This window comes from Natator depressus, chromosome 2 (genome assembly GCF_965152275.1).
Source record: "Natator depressus isolate rNatDep1 chromosome 2, rNatDep2.hap1, whole genome shotgun sequence".
NCBI lineage: Eukaryota > Metazoa > Chordata > Testudines > Cheloniidae > Natator > Natator depressus.
Window position 1 is genome coordinate 188,759,689 of NC_134235.1, and position 14,878 is coordinate 188,774,566.

The 14,878-nt window shown below is 41.0% G+C and overlaps 1 protein-coding gene across 3 annotated transcripts in view; it reads right to left on the bottom strand.

The window, feature by feature from the left end:
- The window catches only part of ANO10 (anoctamin 10), a 259,737-nt gene that overhangs the window by 150,632 nt on the left and 94,227 nt on the right, over window positions 1-14,878 (bottom strand). The gene's annotated exons all lie outside the window — the stretch shown is intronic.

The window sequence follows — 14,878 nt, forward strand, 5'->3', positions numbered from 1 at the left end:
CAGTCCTTAGGCTGCTCTAACTACAGCTGAAGACTGGCCCTACATAGCGTACACAAGATTATGCACATGCGGAGGTGAGTTCTATGCTACAAGTTGTGTTGTGGGCTCCTTAGACACATTTAAGATCTAATCCTCAAGGCCTATCTACACACAATTTTTGTACCAATTTAACTAAATTGACTTTCTACTGATCTAGTTTAATTGACACACAAACTGTATATAGACAAGGCCTTAGCATAATGTTTGTATTATTAAGTTTTTTTGTTTGTCTGAGTATTTCTCACACCACCACAAAGAGAAAATGTGACTAAACTATTTTTACTATTTAAAATGTTTATTAATTATTTATTCTCTCTTTCCAATATATATAATTCTTCAAGATGTGCAAATGCATTAATCTATGTTATGAACTACACCTCTCTCTCTTATGCCTCTCTAGTCTATGCGGAAAAATGGGCTTCTCACCACTACCGTTTATCTACACTAATAAATTCATCTTTTAAAAAATGAAGCCTTTTAAAAATTAGAGCAGCATAATAAAGTATCTGAATTCAGCAGGTGTTTTGTCTTCCCTGCTGTAACTAAAAATGTCAACATATTTCTCTTTTAATATTTACAGTATTTACTTGCCCCCATCAAGGCTTTAAACAAAGTTTCAGTTCACAACAATAGTTTACCATAGTTAGAAGATCCTGAAAAATCAATTTAATGAAGATGTAGATACACCCTAAGTTATAATAATGCTGACAAGTGTTGCGATAATGTTCCAAATCTAATAAAAGGTTTTAGTATTGGTTTATCTTCAATCCCCCAAACACACACACACTTTATATCTTGTGATCATTTCTGACTGAGATTAACCTGGATCAAACATATTACAGTATATGAATTCGCAGTCATTTCTAACTGTGCCTGCTTTGTATTATCCACTATATAGATTCAGCTGATTACATGCATGCATTAGGAATCTCCTGTGACTTCAAAAGGACTGTTAACTGTATTCAGACCTAAAGCAGCTGCATATCTTGTGCTTCTTGCACATTGCCACAGTTAATGAAAAATGCCTTTGAGAATTGCACATCACTCCACTAATTTCCTCTGATCAGGGAAGTGACTTTCTGGATTGACACTTCCTTCAAGTACCGAATGAAAACAGAATGAAATATATCCTATTTCTTTTGACATTCACTTTACAGCATCACTTGTGATGCTATATCAGGCTTTATTGTATAAATCCCTTTTCACAGAGGTTATAAAATCAGTTCTAGAAAATTCACTCTGAACTGTACTCTCTTGGTCCAAAACCCAGTTTAACAAAAGTATATTTGAAAAAAAGAAAGTGGTTTAGCAGTTTTAAAGCTCAAGAAGGTGGTCTGTCTTATTTTTTAAATTATTTCATAGGCTTCTTGGCACCTAAATAAATCAAAAGGGATTATTTTTTAAACTGAAGTTTCACAGGCCATTCATTGATAATATAGTTGGGAAAATCAAATTAAAGCAATTAATTTCATTTGTTTCACTTTGATAAGAGGTTATGCAGTAAGTTCCAACAAATTTTTCATATTTTTAGTATATCTAGTTAGCATATATGCAATATGATCAGCATGATAAACAGCAATAACTAAAGAGATGCCAGGAGGTTATACTTTGGTAACAGTCTACCAAATTATAAAGTGGTAGATGCCACCACACAGATGAAGTTGCAACAGTTTTCTATTTTAGGCCCTCTCTTTAAAACATGCAAACAAAGAAATGTTGTACTGTAAATTCTGGAGCTGAGGTAAAAAAAAAATTAACCAAAGTTGAAAGTGTAGTAGATTAGTGGTCAAAAAGTCTTCTAATTTGTTTACCATCTTATTGTAAAAAGAGAAAGAAAGAGAGAACTCAAGTTACGTTTCCTGGACCTATCTGGTTGCCCCGGATAAAAAATTAGTCAATTTAACTATAAATTACTGTCTACACTAGGGAGTTCTACAAAAATATTACTAATGGTGCCACAATTGCTTCTGCTAAATTGGTGTCTTGTCATGTACACTAGGGCTCCAACTGGTTCACCACTGGAACTGATTGTAAAATTCCCTGGTGTACAAAAGGCTCCTGTGGCTGGACCCATAGGAATTGTATGAAGTCAAGCAAATGTGTCAACTGAGGACCACATTGATGCTCTACAAATGTTGACAATAAAAATGTTTCCCACAAATGCAGCAGAGGCCGAATGTACCCTAGTTGAATGTGCTGACAACTTCTCAGGAGGTGTGATACCTATAGCAGCATAGCACTCCTGGGGGAATTCTGGACCAAAAAATAAAAAATTCTGCACACAATATTTTAAAATTCTGCATATTTTATTTGTCAAAACAGCAATATAAGCATGTCAGTTCCCATTATTTTGGTAATTTATTTCAAAATACCTGTCAGCAAGTATGTCTGTAACAGTACAGACTACAAAAAAAGATTCCGGAAATGTTTTTGACAAATAAATTCCTTACTAGGCATATTAATAAAGAACTCTGAGTAATAATTCTTTTAAACTACAATATAAAAACATATTTCCCACACTCCTCGTAAGCAGTGCAAAGGCTTGGGGGAGTTAGGGATAAAAGAGGAGCTGAGGGAGAGGGAAGTAATTGCTGGGAAGGAGCCTGGGTGTGAACGAGGGTTGTTGGGTGTGGGTGGGAGACGTATGGAACAGAGGCTTTTTCGGTTGGGGAGGGATTGTTAGGGAGCCTCCACCATGCAGACCCTGGCTGACAACTAGCCTCTCTCATTCAGTCAGGTACATCTGCCTAAACCCATGTGTCCCTCCTCCCCCCCTTCCCCAATCCCCCTGAACCCTCCTCCCCCTGTCCCCATCCCCATGTGGTCCTGTATCCCCACTCCCATTCAGCCCGTCCCACTCTGTTCCCCGCAGTAGCCCTTCTGAAACTCAGTCTGTGACCCCCCAGCAGCTCCATGTGCCCCACACCATCCATCCCCCCATTTGCTGTGCCTCCTGACCTTGTCCCACAGGCAGGGCCTTGTGAGGAAGGCAGCAGCTGGGGTTGGCCCAGGAGACGCTGCTCTCTGCTCTTTCGCCACAGCAGCCCTTGGTGAGCAAAAGGCTTAACTGTAGAACTTTTTCAGCAGAATGTATTTTCTGTGTGGGAAAAAAATTCTGCACAGCACATGAATTCTGCACATGCACAGTGGTGCAGAATTCCCCAAGGAGTAACACAATGCAGATCGCAATCCATTTCAAGAGCCATTTGCCATAACAGGGTGGCCCCTCATTCGTTCTGCATAGGAAATGAAGAGCTGGGAAGAAACCCAAAAGGGCTTTGTTCTACCTACGTAAAAGAGTCAGTGTTCAGTGCATATCTAAAGTGTGCAGTTTTTGTTCATCTTTGTGAGCATGTGGCTTTGGAAAAAGACCAGTAAGTCTTTTGAGATGAAAATCAGACACCATCTTGGAAAAAATCTTAGGGTGCAGCCTAGCCTACTCCTTGTCCTCGTAGAATATTGTATATGAAGGATCTCTTACCAGGGCATGTAGCTCCCTCACTCTCCTCACAGAGAGGCGATGGCAACCAAAACCGAGAGGCTTAACATTGAGCAAGAGGCTAAGGCTTAAAATGGAGGTTCCATAAGAGCTAACAACTAAATTCAAGTCCCAAGGTAAAGCTGGATCTCCAATAGTGGGGAACAAGTTTATTTAATCCTCTTTAGGAACCTGGTTGTCATAGGATTATTGAAAACAGTCCTTCCAGCAACATAAGGATGAAAGGCTGAAATGCTACCCATATGTACCTTAATAGAGCTGACCATTAGACTGGATTCTTTGAGATGTAAAAGACAGTCCAAAAATCTTCTGAATTGTAGACTGTAAAAGACACATCATGGCTAGCTGCCCAGATGGAGAAGCACTTTCATTTACTAAGTAGCTCTCATGAATTCTCATGAAGTAGCTCTCATGATATTCTGCTATTGAAAAGGACATTCTGAACTGCTGCTAAAGAGTGCACCACCACAAGATTTAACCACTGACGAACACTACCATGAACTGCAGTACCTGTGGGTTCGGGTGCAATACCTGCCTATGATACTGGGAAATCAGGTCCTTGACTAGTAGCAGAAATAAGGGTTTCCTGGTAGACAATCTCCACACATCTCAGTGCTGTGGGAGCCTTTGTCAGGATGGAGCTAGGAGGATCATTCTGCCTCATATTTGCTTCCTATGACTCTGGGAATATGGGGTATTGGTGGGTATACATACAGCGGGATTTTTTCTGCATGAAAACAGAAAAGTGTCTGAGATGGATCCCAGACTCCAGAACAGAATTAGGGTCATTTCCTGTTGTCAAGTTGCGAACAAATCCACTGTAGAAATTCCCCCCATTCAAAAACACTCATTGTAGAACTGTCACGTTGAGCAACCATTCGTGACATAGGCTGAATGATCTGCAAATCATATCCTAAATGAACTCCTGGCACGTGTGATGCCTCGCTGTCTGAACTGGCATCCCCTAACTTGTTTACATAAAACACCACTGTGGTGTTGTTGGTGAGCACTTGAATGATTTGGCCCTGAATATGTGGCAGGAACTGTTGACACACTCAGAATATTGCATGCAGCTTGAGAACATTTGTATGTAACCTGGCCTCATGAGTGGATTATAAGCCCTCATCCTGTAAATTGCCCAAATAAGCTCTCCACCACATGGTGGAAGCATTTGTTACCAAGGTCATAAAGCAAAGAGTTAGTGAGACTGGGACTCCCTCACACACAGTCATCCACCAATCCAGTATGACACACCCTGGCTGGGATGCATGCGAACTTGTCCAGATGGCGTATCTGAGGGTGGGAGACTAACTTGAGTCATGCTTGCATCCCCTGGGAAGCAGCTTGGTATGAGGAATCACATATATACAAGCAGCCACACGCCCTAAAAGCCTGAGACAGTTCCACACTGTTTTATGGCTGATCTTTGAATGACACACAAAGGTCCCATATAGCCAGATAAGCCCAGTCTGAGGTCAAGTCCAAGACCACCCCCAGTGAACTCTATTAACTGGAGTGGTGATAAGACTGATTTTTTTGTTTATTTTCAGAACTAGGTAATTGAACAGATAAAGAATCTGATGGATACTGCTTGCCACCTGGTGACTGAAGCAACCTTGTACCAACCAATTATGCAGGTATGGATACATGTTAGACAACCCAATGGTGGAGACACGCAGCTATCACTGCCACACCCTTGGAGAAAATGCTCGGTGCTGGTGACGATAGACCAAAGGGTAGTATGGTGAACTGGTAATGTGACCGTCACCCAAGCACTTCCAACAGCAAGAGCGAGAGTCACTTACCGGTATCGGCTTGAGACACCCAGGACAAGGCTCAAAGCCATGAAGCCTTATTTAGCATAAGCACCCCCGGTCCCGAGCAAAGTTTGGACAAGTCTACAAACCTAGAAGATCAAAAGAATTAAAATAAAAAAATAAAAAATGTCCAAATGGACAAATACCGAGTAACATTAATGCTAATTAAGAACTCTAACTATACACAATATTTTTGTGTTAATAGGGAAACAAGGGACTGTATCAAAGCACTGTAACATGCTCCAACCATAGATAGTAAGAAGGGCAGGGAAGGCTCCATCCTTTATACCCTGAGAGCACAAGGGAAGCCAGCATGGATGTGTGGCCAGCCCTCCAGGCGTTGCTTGGAAAAACTGTCCAGCACTGATGCATGAGATGCACACACATCTACATGTGAGGGTTGCGCTGGTGGCCAATGGTGCTCCAGCGAAAGGAGTAGCTGATGCTTTTCACATTGCATCCCCCTGAATCGGCCTGATTTTTCACCACCAGTGACCTTGAACAGAAATCTTGAGAATAACTGTCCTGCTAGGGACAACATAAAGTAGTACTGTATCATGTGTGTTTTAAAACCTTTTTTACTTTATGAAAAATTATCTGAGTAAGAATGTTATTGAATAAACTAATATTCAATAAAACCTGACAATCAATTCAGACACATAAAATACTAAAATAACCTTAAGGACCCTTTAAGCTAGGAGGCTTTGGGGGCTCAGACTGTATCATAGTACCTTGAACAGTTCCTTCCCCACTCTGAACTCTAGGGTACAGATGTGGGGACCTGCATGAAAACCTCCTAAACTTATTTTTACCAGCTTAGGTTAAAATTTCCCCAAGGACACAAAAACAGGAATCTACATTCCATTCAGCACAGCTTATTTTCTCAGCCATTTAAAGGAATCAGAATCTAACGCATATCTAGCTAGATTACTTACTAAGTTCTAAGACTCCATTCCTGTTCTATTCCGATGAAGTGAGCTGTAGCTCACGAAAGCTTATGCTCAAATAAATTTGTTAGTCTCTAAGGTGCCACAAGTCCTCCTCTTCTTTTTGCGAATACAGACTAACATGGCTGCTACTCTGAAAAGTGTTCTATTCAGTGGCTGCCAGACAATGTGTAATCTTATATACCAGTTCTGCCTCTGTTCCATACAGTAACCTTCCACCAAAGTCACCGGGAGTTGAGTATGCAGATCAATGGCAAGATGGAGGACATGGATCAGTGTTCACATTGCACCACCCATCAGTACTTGGCCTGGGCCAGGGAAGCTAATGATCCAACCAGCGGACCAAATCCTGGTGACATGCCACTTGAGGCACATTGCACATACGCTAAGAAGAATGGCAGGATTGGGCATGAGCTGCAAATACCATATTTATACACAATTCTCACCTCTTTGTTGCAGGGTTAAGAAAAATGGGGTTAAAAGAGATCTGCTATGTGATTTTTGGAAGTCTTTTAAAATGCCCTATAGTTGTCTCTGGAGGTCTGTTTTCTTTTGATTGTCCTTTTTGAAGTTTTGTCCTCTTGGCAACCTTATGCAATTCCACATGGGAGGAAACAAATATGTCAACTATATCTCATGCTGTTTCTCTAGGCTGACTTCTGTGAAGTCTTCATAATATACTCAGAGAACACAAGGGTAAGGAAAATTACAGTCAACCACTCAAGCTGTTTATTTTGCCTTTGTGAGGCCACATCCTGGAGAAATGTTTGATTTGCCATTTCTTTTCTGAAGGAACACAAAAGATATGAGAGGCTCGCCTGAAACTTTTTTTTCATGACAAATCCATGAATCTTACTGCTGTTCAGGGTAAACAAGATCCTTGGAGCAATCCTCCTCCAGAAGAGCCTCAGTGAGCACAAGCTCTGCAGCCAGTTCCCAGGCTTCTGCTGCTTGAAAGCACTCCTCAGCTGTTCCTGCTCTCAAGTCCTCATCATCTGCTGATAGGGACAGGACTCAGCACCTCTCTTCTAAAGAGCACAAAGACAAATTACTGTCAGAGGGACCCAGTAAGAAAAAGAAGCAGAGATCACCTCATTCTGCCTCAGTTAAGGATAGCAAAAGGCCCTAGGTTCCTTTAGCACCCTGGAAGACCCCAGGTCTCCATATTTGGATACTGACTAAATATCACTTTTATGCTGTCTCCAGTGCAGATACTGCAGTACCATCTCCAGGGCTCTTCATATTTGCACCAACTCTTTTGGTACTGACATCACTGGTGCAATCTAGTCCATTGCCAACTGCTCTACTGTTCATGGTACCAACGTGCTCAGCACCGAGATTTGCAGTATCAGGGATTCTAATAGTATGTGCCCTCCCGCAGTCATGACTTCTCTCTTCTGTAGTGCCCATTAGCACCTTAGTACTTATAATTTACCACAGAGGTTCTCAAACTTCATTGCACTGTGATGCCCTTCTTACAAAGTTACTACATCCACTGCCCCGGGTGAGGGTGGAGCTCGAGCTTCAGCTTCAGCCCTGGGTCCCAGCAAGTCTAATGCTGGTCCTGGGGACCCCATTAAAATGGGGTCACAACCCACAGTTTGAGAACCTCATTTCCTTACTACTGGGTAAATCTTCTGTACCAGCAAGGGACTGCCCCAAATCATGCCTTGAGACCCCTGCCAGTTCTGTTCCACCACTGGAAAAGGAGTATTCCTTCTCCTCCAGACCATAGTGGGGACCGGCAACTCTCATATTGACCAAGAGCTTACTCAGATGACCCCTATGCTTTTGACAGGGATTCCAGAGCTCAAGGTCACCATACTAGACACAGGAATTATACAGAGAGACACCTAGCTGGTGTCCCCTGTCCTGCTCCCCTATTCACTTTACTTATGATTCTCATTCCTGAACATACTGAGCAGCATGGAGTCTACAACATGCCAGAAAACCCTCCTCCTTTGTGTCTTCAAAGGCTAGATCATCTTTCTTGGTAGAGTCTGTGAGTGTCCAAGAATATCCCCAGTGTCTTGTGTTGAACGTCCACAATTGTAAGCTTCTGATGAAGAACAGCACCACTGTATTAATCTTGTCCCAGCTGACATTTTGTCATCACCACCTGAAGAAGGTGCGGTGTCATGTACACCATCTCATCCCATTGACTAAGTCCTTCCAGGACCTCCTTCAGAGAATGGCAGGCACTTCAGAGACACCAGTCAAGGTAGCGAAGGAGAAATCACACCAACTGTTAGGTATCCTGCACTCCTCATTGACAGAGTGACTGGCTATGCCAGTGAACAAGAAACTATGAGAGACATTGCAGCTTCTGTGGCAGACACTAGCATCCATTCCAATGACTCCTAAGAAAGCAGATAGAAGGCACTAAGTACTCTGTTCAGGGTTTGATATATTTATACTCATCCCACATACACATTTCAATCCATGGTCACTACTGCCAAAAAGCAGACAAAACCACAAAGCTCCAACACACCTAAGGAGAAAGAGCCTAAGCACCTGGAACTCTTTGGAAGGAACGGTTACTCATCTGTCAGCCCCTAGCTCAGAACACCAAACTATTATGCACATCTTGCTAAGTACAACTACCTCAGCTGGCATGAGGTTTCAGACTTTGTCAACAAGTTACCACAGGACACTAGAGAGGTATTAAGATCCTTAATCTCTGAGGGACAATTAGTAGCACTAACCTCTCTGCAGGCTCCAAGTGACACCTCTGACGCTACAGCAAGATCAACTGCAACAGCAGCGAGTACGAGGCGGGTGTCATGGCTTCAATCTTCAGGGATCACCAAGGAAGTACTGACTGTAACAGAAGATCTCCCTTTCACAGCCTATGATCTGTTTAACAGCAAAACTAATGACACACTGAACTCATTAGAAGACTCTCAGGCCATACGTAGGTCCTTGGAAGTACACACCCAACAGTCCAGAAGGAAACAGATAAACCACCAGCCCTATTTGAGACAGACACCATCTTCTTCTTACTATCTACCATATCAAAGACTATCAGAACCACCTCAAGAAAGCTGGTTTGACAGTTCAATTGAGAGCTGCATAGAATCAGAAAGGATCTAGCCTTTCCCCAGCCCATTTGCGGACCATTTGTTTTATTTTCAGGAGACTTGGAGCAATATCACCTTGGACATCTGGGCTCTGCAAATCATCAAGGCAGGATATTCTTTACAGTCCCAGGCTCTCTATATCTCCATCCACCTTCCCCGTGGCCCTTTTCAGGGACCTCTTTCATGAGAGACTGTTACAGCAAGAGGTAAAGTCTCTTTTTACCCTCAGAGCAATAGAAGCAGGTCTTCAGAATAGAGGGAAAGGTTTTTATTCCAGTTACTCTTTAAGTACAAATACCTCTAGAAGTTCTCTTGTCATTACAATGGTGGAAAAATCCCACCATTTGTGCCATGCCCACACATTTCTGTTTCTGTTTCTGGCTGAAAAACAGGCAGTAGCATTCCATTTTCTCTCAAACAAAAAGAGCTCTATTTGTATCTAAGCGATTAACAGGTTTCAGTGTGTGGATATGGCTCAATTGGCAGGGCTGGATCATATTTGTATTGCAAGTGATTATTTTTCAACTTCCATCATGCCAAACGGAGAAGCTTTAATAGAAAAGGAGAGCACAGAGGAGAGAATATTAAGAAAGAAGAGCAGACGTTGCAAATTTAAACTTAAGTCTCATGAATTGTGAGACTTTTGTTAATGTCCACTGGACTCTTTAGAAGCAGAAGCTAGATGATGAGGGAGAAAAATCTTTACACTTGAGTAACAAAGCAGAATTTCAGCTTGCCTATGCCATAAAAGAGTACTACCAACTGTAAAAAGGTCTGCTTAGATCCCTGCATTCTTTAATACTGAATCCCCTTTTCATCTGGGCAACCCTGTGCCCTCAGTCATTACTATTCAAACTCAAAATAAATAAAAGACCAAAATAAATTGGCATGAATATCTCTAAAGGAACACTAGATGGCAGTGAAAAGATCTAAGATACACCCTTGAATATATTTATTATCAAAAGAAATGTAATATAATCCTAGTGAACAATCAGCATTATTATTTTGACTGTCATTTTTGCCCTTGGTGATATGGCCCCTGAAATTTGCTTCAATGGGCAACAACTTGTTCATGAAATTAAATTAACTGATGCTAATTTTGACTCACCTATACAAATCTTCCCCAAATTTGAGGAGGCCAAACTTCTTTTTCAGGTGATCATTTAAAAAAAACAATCTATCTTCCTCTTATATGAAAAAGATTGTTAAATCATCTAACTTCTATAAATTCATATTAAATCCAAGATTTAATGGATGTTCTGAGTATAGTACATGCACCCTATATATATTACACACACACACACACACACACTTGTTTCGGCTTTATTTTAACTGAATCACCCAATGTTATAAAATAGTAATTTAAAAACAGTCATTATTATTATTATTATTATTATTAAACCTTTATATTGCACTTGCATCTAGAAGACTCAACCATGCGATGTACAAATACATAGTAAGTGACAGTCACTCTTTCAATGTTACAACCTTGCATAAAATCTCCATATAAAGTGATTGTTTTTCTTTTACCTGTGTTCAATTTTCTCGAGTTTTAATGTTACCCACAGGCGGCTTGGTCTCTGTTCTTTCCTCCATCCTCAGCCTCACAGTTACTATTTGTCTCCATAATCAAAAATTGGGGGGGGGGGATTTCTTCCCTACTCCTAGCTAGCGGTGCCTTGTAACTTTGCGATGGCCCTGATCTGCATCATTAAAGTTAATGAGAGCCTTGCCACTGCCTTCTGTGAGCACAGGATCTAGCTGTATGTACTAACTCAAGAATTAAAAATGAAAAACACAAGCTAGTAGGTCTCATACATACAAAGAACCCTAAATACCACATTTTATTTTTATCCATTTTAAAGTAAAGAAAATCTATTTTTGCCTTTTCAAGTAGAAATGTCATATACATTAGCACGTTTCTTATATCCTTGACAGGAGTTTTATTTCTACTTTACTGGCATTTGAAATAAAGGGGAAAATATTCTTCTCATAAAACATTATTTCTGAGGTATTTCAGTTATCAAGATATCCCAAAGGATTTCACAACACTCATGGTTTGCCAGTGGTATTCAACAACATTTCAGTTTGAAAATATTAGTATCAGTAAGACATATTTTCTATTGCCCATAATTGTCCACTGGGGTGGAAAACCAACAACCCTGAACACCAGTGGTCGAGCTTTCCAGCATAGGGTACGAAAATTTAAATATTTTGTTTTGTTCCATACAAAAAGCATCTGAAAACATGCACATTTTATGTTTTAAAACAGGACTTTGCAGTTTGATTTCTTATGAAAATGACATTTGCAGCTGAATTACAAGTAACTCATAAATAGAAACAATATGTTAATTGAAATCACCAGTGGCTTTGATTAACCTTCCTTAACATTCAGAATTAGTAATGTTGTAGAATTATTTTACATATGTATGTCACTGAACCATATAATTGTACAATTTCCATAAACTGCATTTTTCTACTTACCTGCCTAAATTTTAAAACTTTCATTACACTTGCAAGCATAGATGTTTCTTGACTCAGATACCTGCTATACTAAGAGCCAAACCTTTAACTTCCTAAAAATTGTTTCTTCACTAAGTATGAACAGTGGAAACACATAACTGCTACTTTTAGATCATTTTCCATATTTAACTTGTCAAATCCAAATCAAACTAAGTTTAATACAAATAAGAATGAGGTACAAATTTAACCAGCAAACTGCAGAGATATATAATTCTTTCCTACTTTTAAGTCAGAAAATTGACAAATTAGTCATTTTCAGATATTTAAACCCAGCCCCAAACCATTTTTATGTCATTTAAACAAATAAACAAGAAACATACAACCTGAGTGTCACAGGGTGGCACTGAAGCTTTAGAGGAAAGAGACGTCTGTAACTGGTCAGCTGACCTCCAGCTGGGCTCCAGAAGGCTCCTGGGCAGTCACAAGAGTATTAGAGAAAGCAGACATGGAGCTCTCTCTGCCTACTCTTACTGATAGCCAGAAGCTAGGAGGCCTTGGAACTGGAAGCAGGAGAAATTCCCTAGGAGTGGCTGCCAGAATCCCCTGGTAGGGAAGGCAGTAGGAACCTCCTGGGGAAAAAGCTCAATTAACAGAGCATGGGAGAATCCTGCAATAGGCCCTAAAGCAGGAGGAGTTGAGAGAGGCAAAGGGGAAAATCCCCTGGGACCTATAGCCTCGGATGGGCTCAAGAACTGTGTGTGTTGGGGGGGGGGGCGGGGGGAAGGGGGTTGCCTATGTTTGAGAAATGAAACTACCAGAAAAAGAAACTATGGGGTGGCAGTAGGTCCTTCATAGAAGGGGGAAAGCCAGAGCCTTGCATTGTGAGAATATGTACACTGACCTCCCACCCCCCATGTCACAGAAAACAATGGGATCAGCAAGAAAAGCAAATACTAAGATACCAATGCTGGGTGAAGAAATTGTAAAAGGATGGTGCTCCCCAATTCCCTCCAGAAATGGTCACAATGATTCTCAATTATGATGAAGCAGGTAGAGCAATAATACAGAAAGAACTTGTACTGATATTGAGTGGAAGAAGCTGGTACAATTCCATAATTATACACAACAAGCGTTGTTCTTGTATCTGAAAAGCGACAGTGGCAACTTGTTAATACACATTTACAGCTGAAAAACTTGGCTTCTACTTAGGCTATGTCTTCTCTACCACGGAAAGTCAACCTAAGTTACGCTACTCCAGCTATGTGAATAATGTAGCGGGAGTCGACATAGCTTAGGTTGACTTACTGCAGTGTCTGCACAGTGCTGGATCGATGGGAGACGCTCTCCCATTGACTTACCTTATTTCTCTCGTTCCCGGTGGAGTACTGGAGTCGACCAGAGAGTGCTCTCCCATTGACTTAGCAGGTCTACACTCGACACGCTAAATCGACCCCCAGTGCATCCATCATAGCAGCGTCGATCCCGCAGTAGTGTAGACATAGTCTCTATATAGGGCTTTATTCACCTCTGTGTTACTCCAGTTTTGCACTGGTGTAATATCATTAACATCAATGGAATTACACAGGTGTAAAACTGAAGTAGTGTTGAATAAGGCCTACTATGGTTCTCAGTTTTTTCTGTTTCTTTCCTTTGTACATTTGATAGAAAGGAGAGGTTACTCACTTTCTGCAGTAACTGAAATTCTTCAAAATGAGAGCCCCTATGAGTGCTCCACTTCATGTATACATGTGTCCCATGTGCCTGTGACTGGAGATTTTCAGTAGCAGTGCCCGTTTGGCCTGTGCACATGCTCCAGACATCCTGGTGCCTCATCCTGATGATATATAGAGTTGCACAGGCAATCCACCCTCACTTCCTTCTCTACTGCGAAGTCTTGTGAGATAAAACTGTGAAGCAGAGGGGAAGGAAGACAGATACTAGAGCACCCATAGGGACACACGGCTTGACGTACTCTAGTTACTCCACAAGGTGAGTAACCTCTTTTTCTTCTTCAAAGAGTGTCCATTTGGCTGGTCCACTTCAGATGACTCCCAAGCAATAATCCAAGAAGAAGGAGGGAGCTTCAGGGTCAGATCTAACACTGAAGACTGAACTGTATTGCCAACTGCGGCACCTAACCTGGAAGCATGAACCATGGCATAGTGTTTGGAAAAGTATATTGACACCCAGGTTGTAGCTCTGCAAATTTTAAAAACTGGAACATTTTTCAATAATGCCACAGAAGTAGACTAGGACCTAGTAGAATGGGCTAGTACTCTTAAAAGGGATTGAATGTAGGCAGCCTCATAACAAGAGATAATACACCCTAAGATCCATCTTGAGAGTCTTTGAGTAGAGATGCGGATCCTTAGGATATGTCCACAAATGAAACAAAGTCTGGGAGACTTTTCTAAATGGTTTGGTTCAAAGACTGATATCCAAGATATGGAAGGCAGCTTCCTCCCTGTTCTGGTGTGGCTTTGGGAGAAAAAAAAACAGAAGATGAATAACCTGGTTATAATACATAGTATAAAATTCAGAAGATACTTTAGGTAGAAATTTAGGGTGTGGTTGTAATGAAACTTTTCCCTTGAAAAATACTGTAAAGGGAGGATCTACCATTAAAGTCACCATTTCTCTGACTCTTCAGGCAGAGATGATGGCCACAAGAAAGCCATCTTCATAGAGAAGTGCAGTAAAGAACAGATTCAAAAAGAGGCTTCATAAAGCAGTTAAAGATTAGGCTTACAACCCATACAGGGGCAGGCTGTCTAATCTATGAGAACAGAACCATCAACCCCTTGATGAATCTTGTTGTCATTGGTTGGCAAATACTGAGAATCCCTCTACAGATGAATGAAAAACTGTGATAGCCACCAAGTGTAAACCTTGATAGAACTCACAGAAAAACCCGACTTTTTAAAAAAAAAATTCTAGCAGGTAATTGAAAACAGTGTAAAGAGAAGAGTGAACAAGCAAAAACTGTTACCATTTACGCTAATGGTGAATTCTCTTCCATTTTTGAAGGAAAGC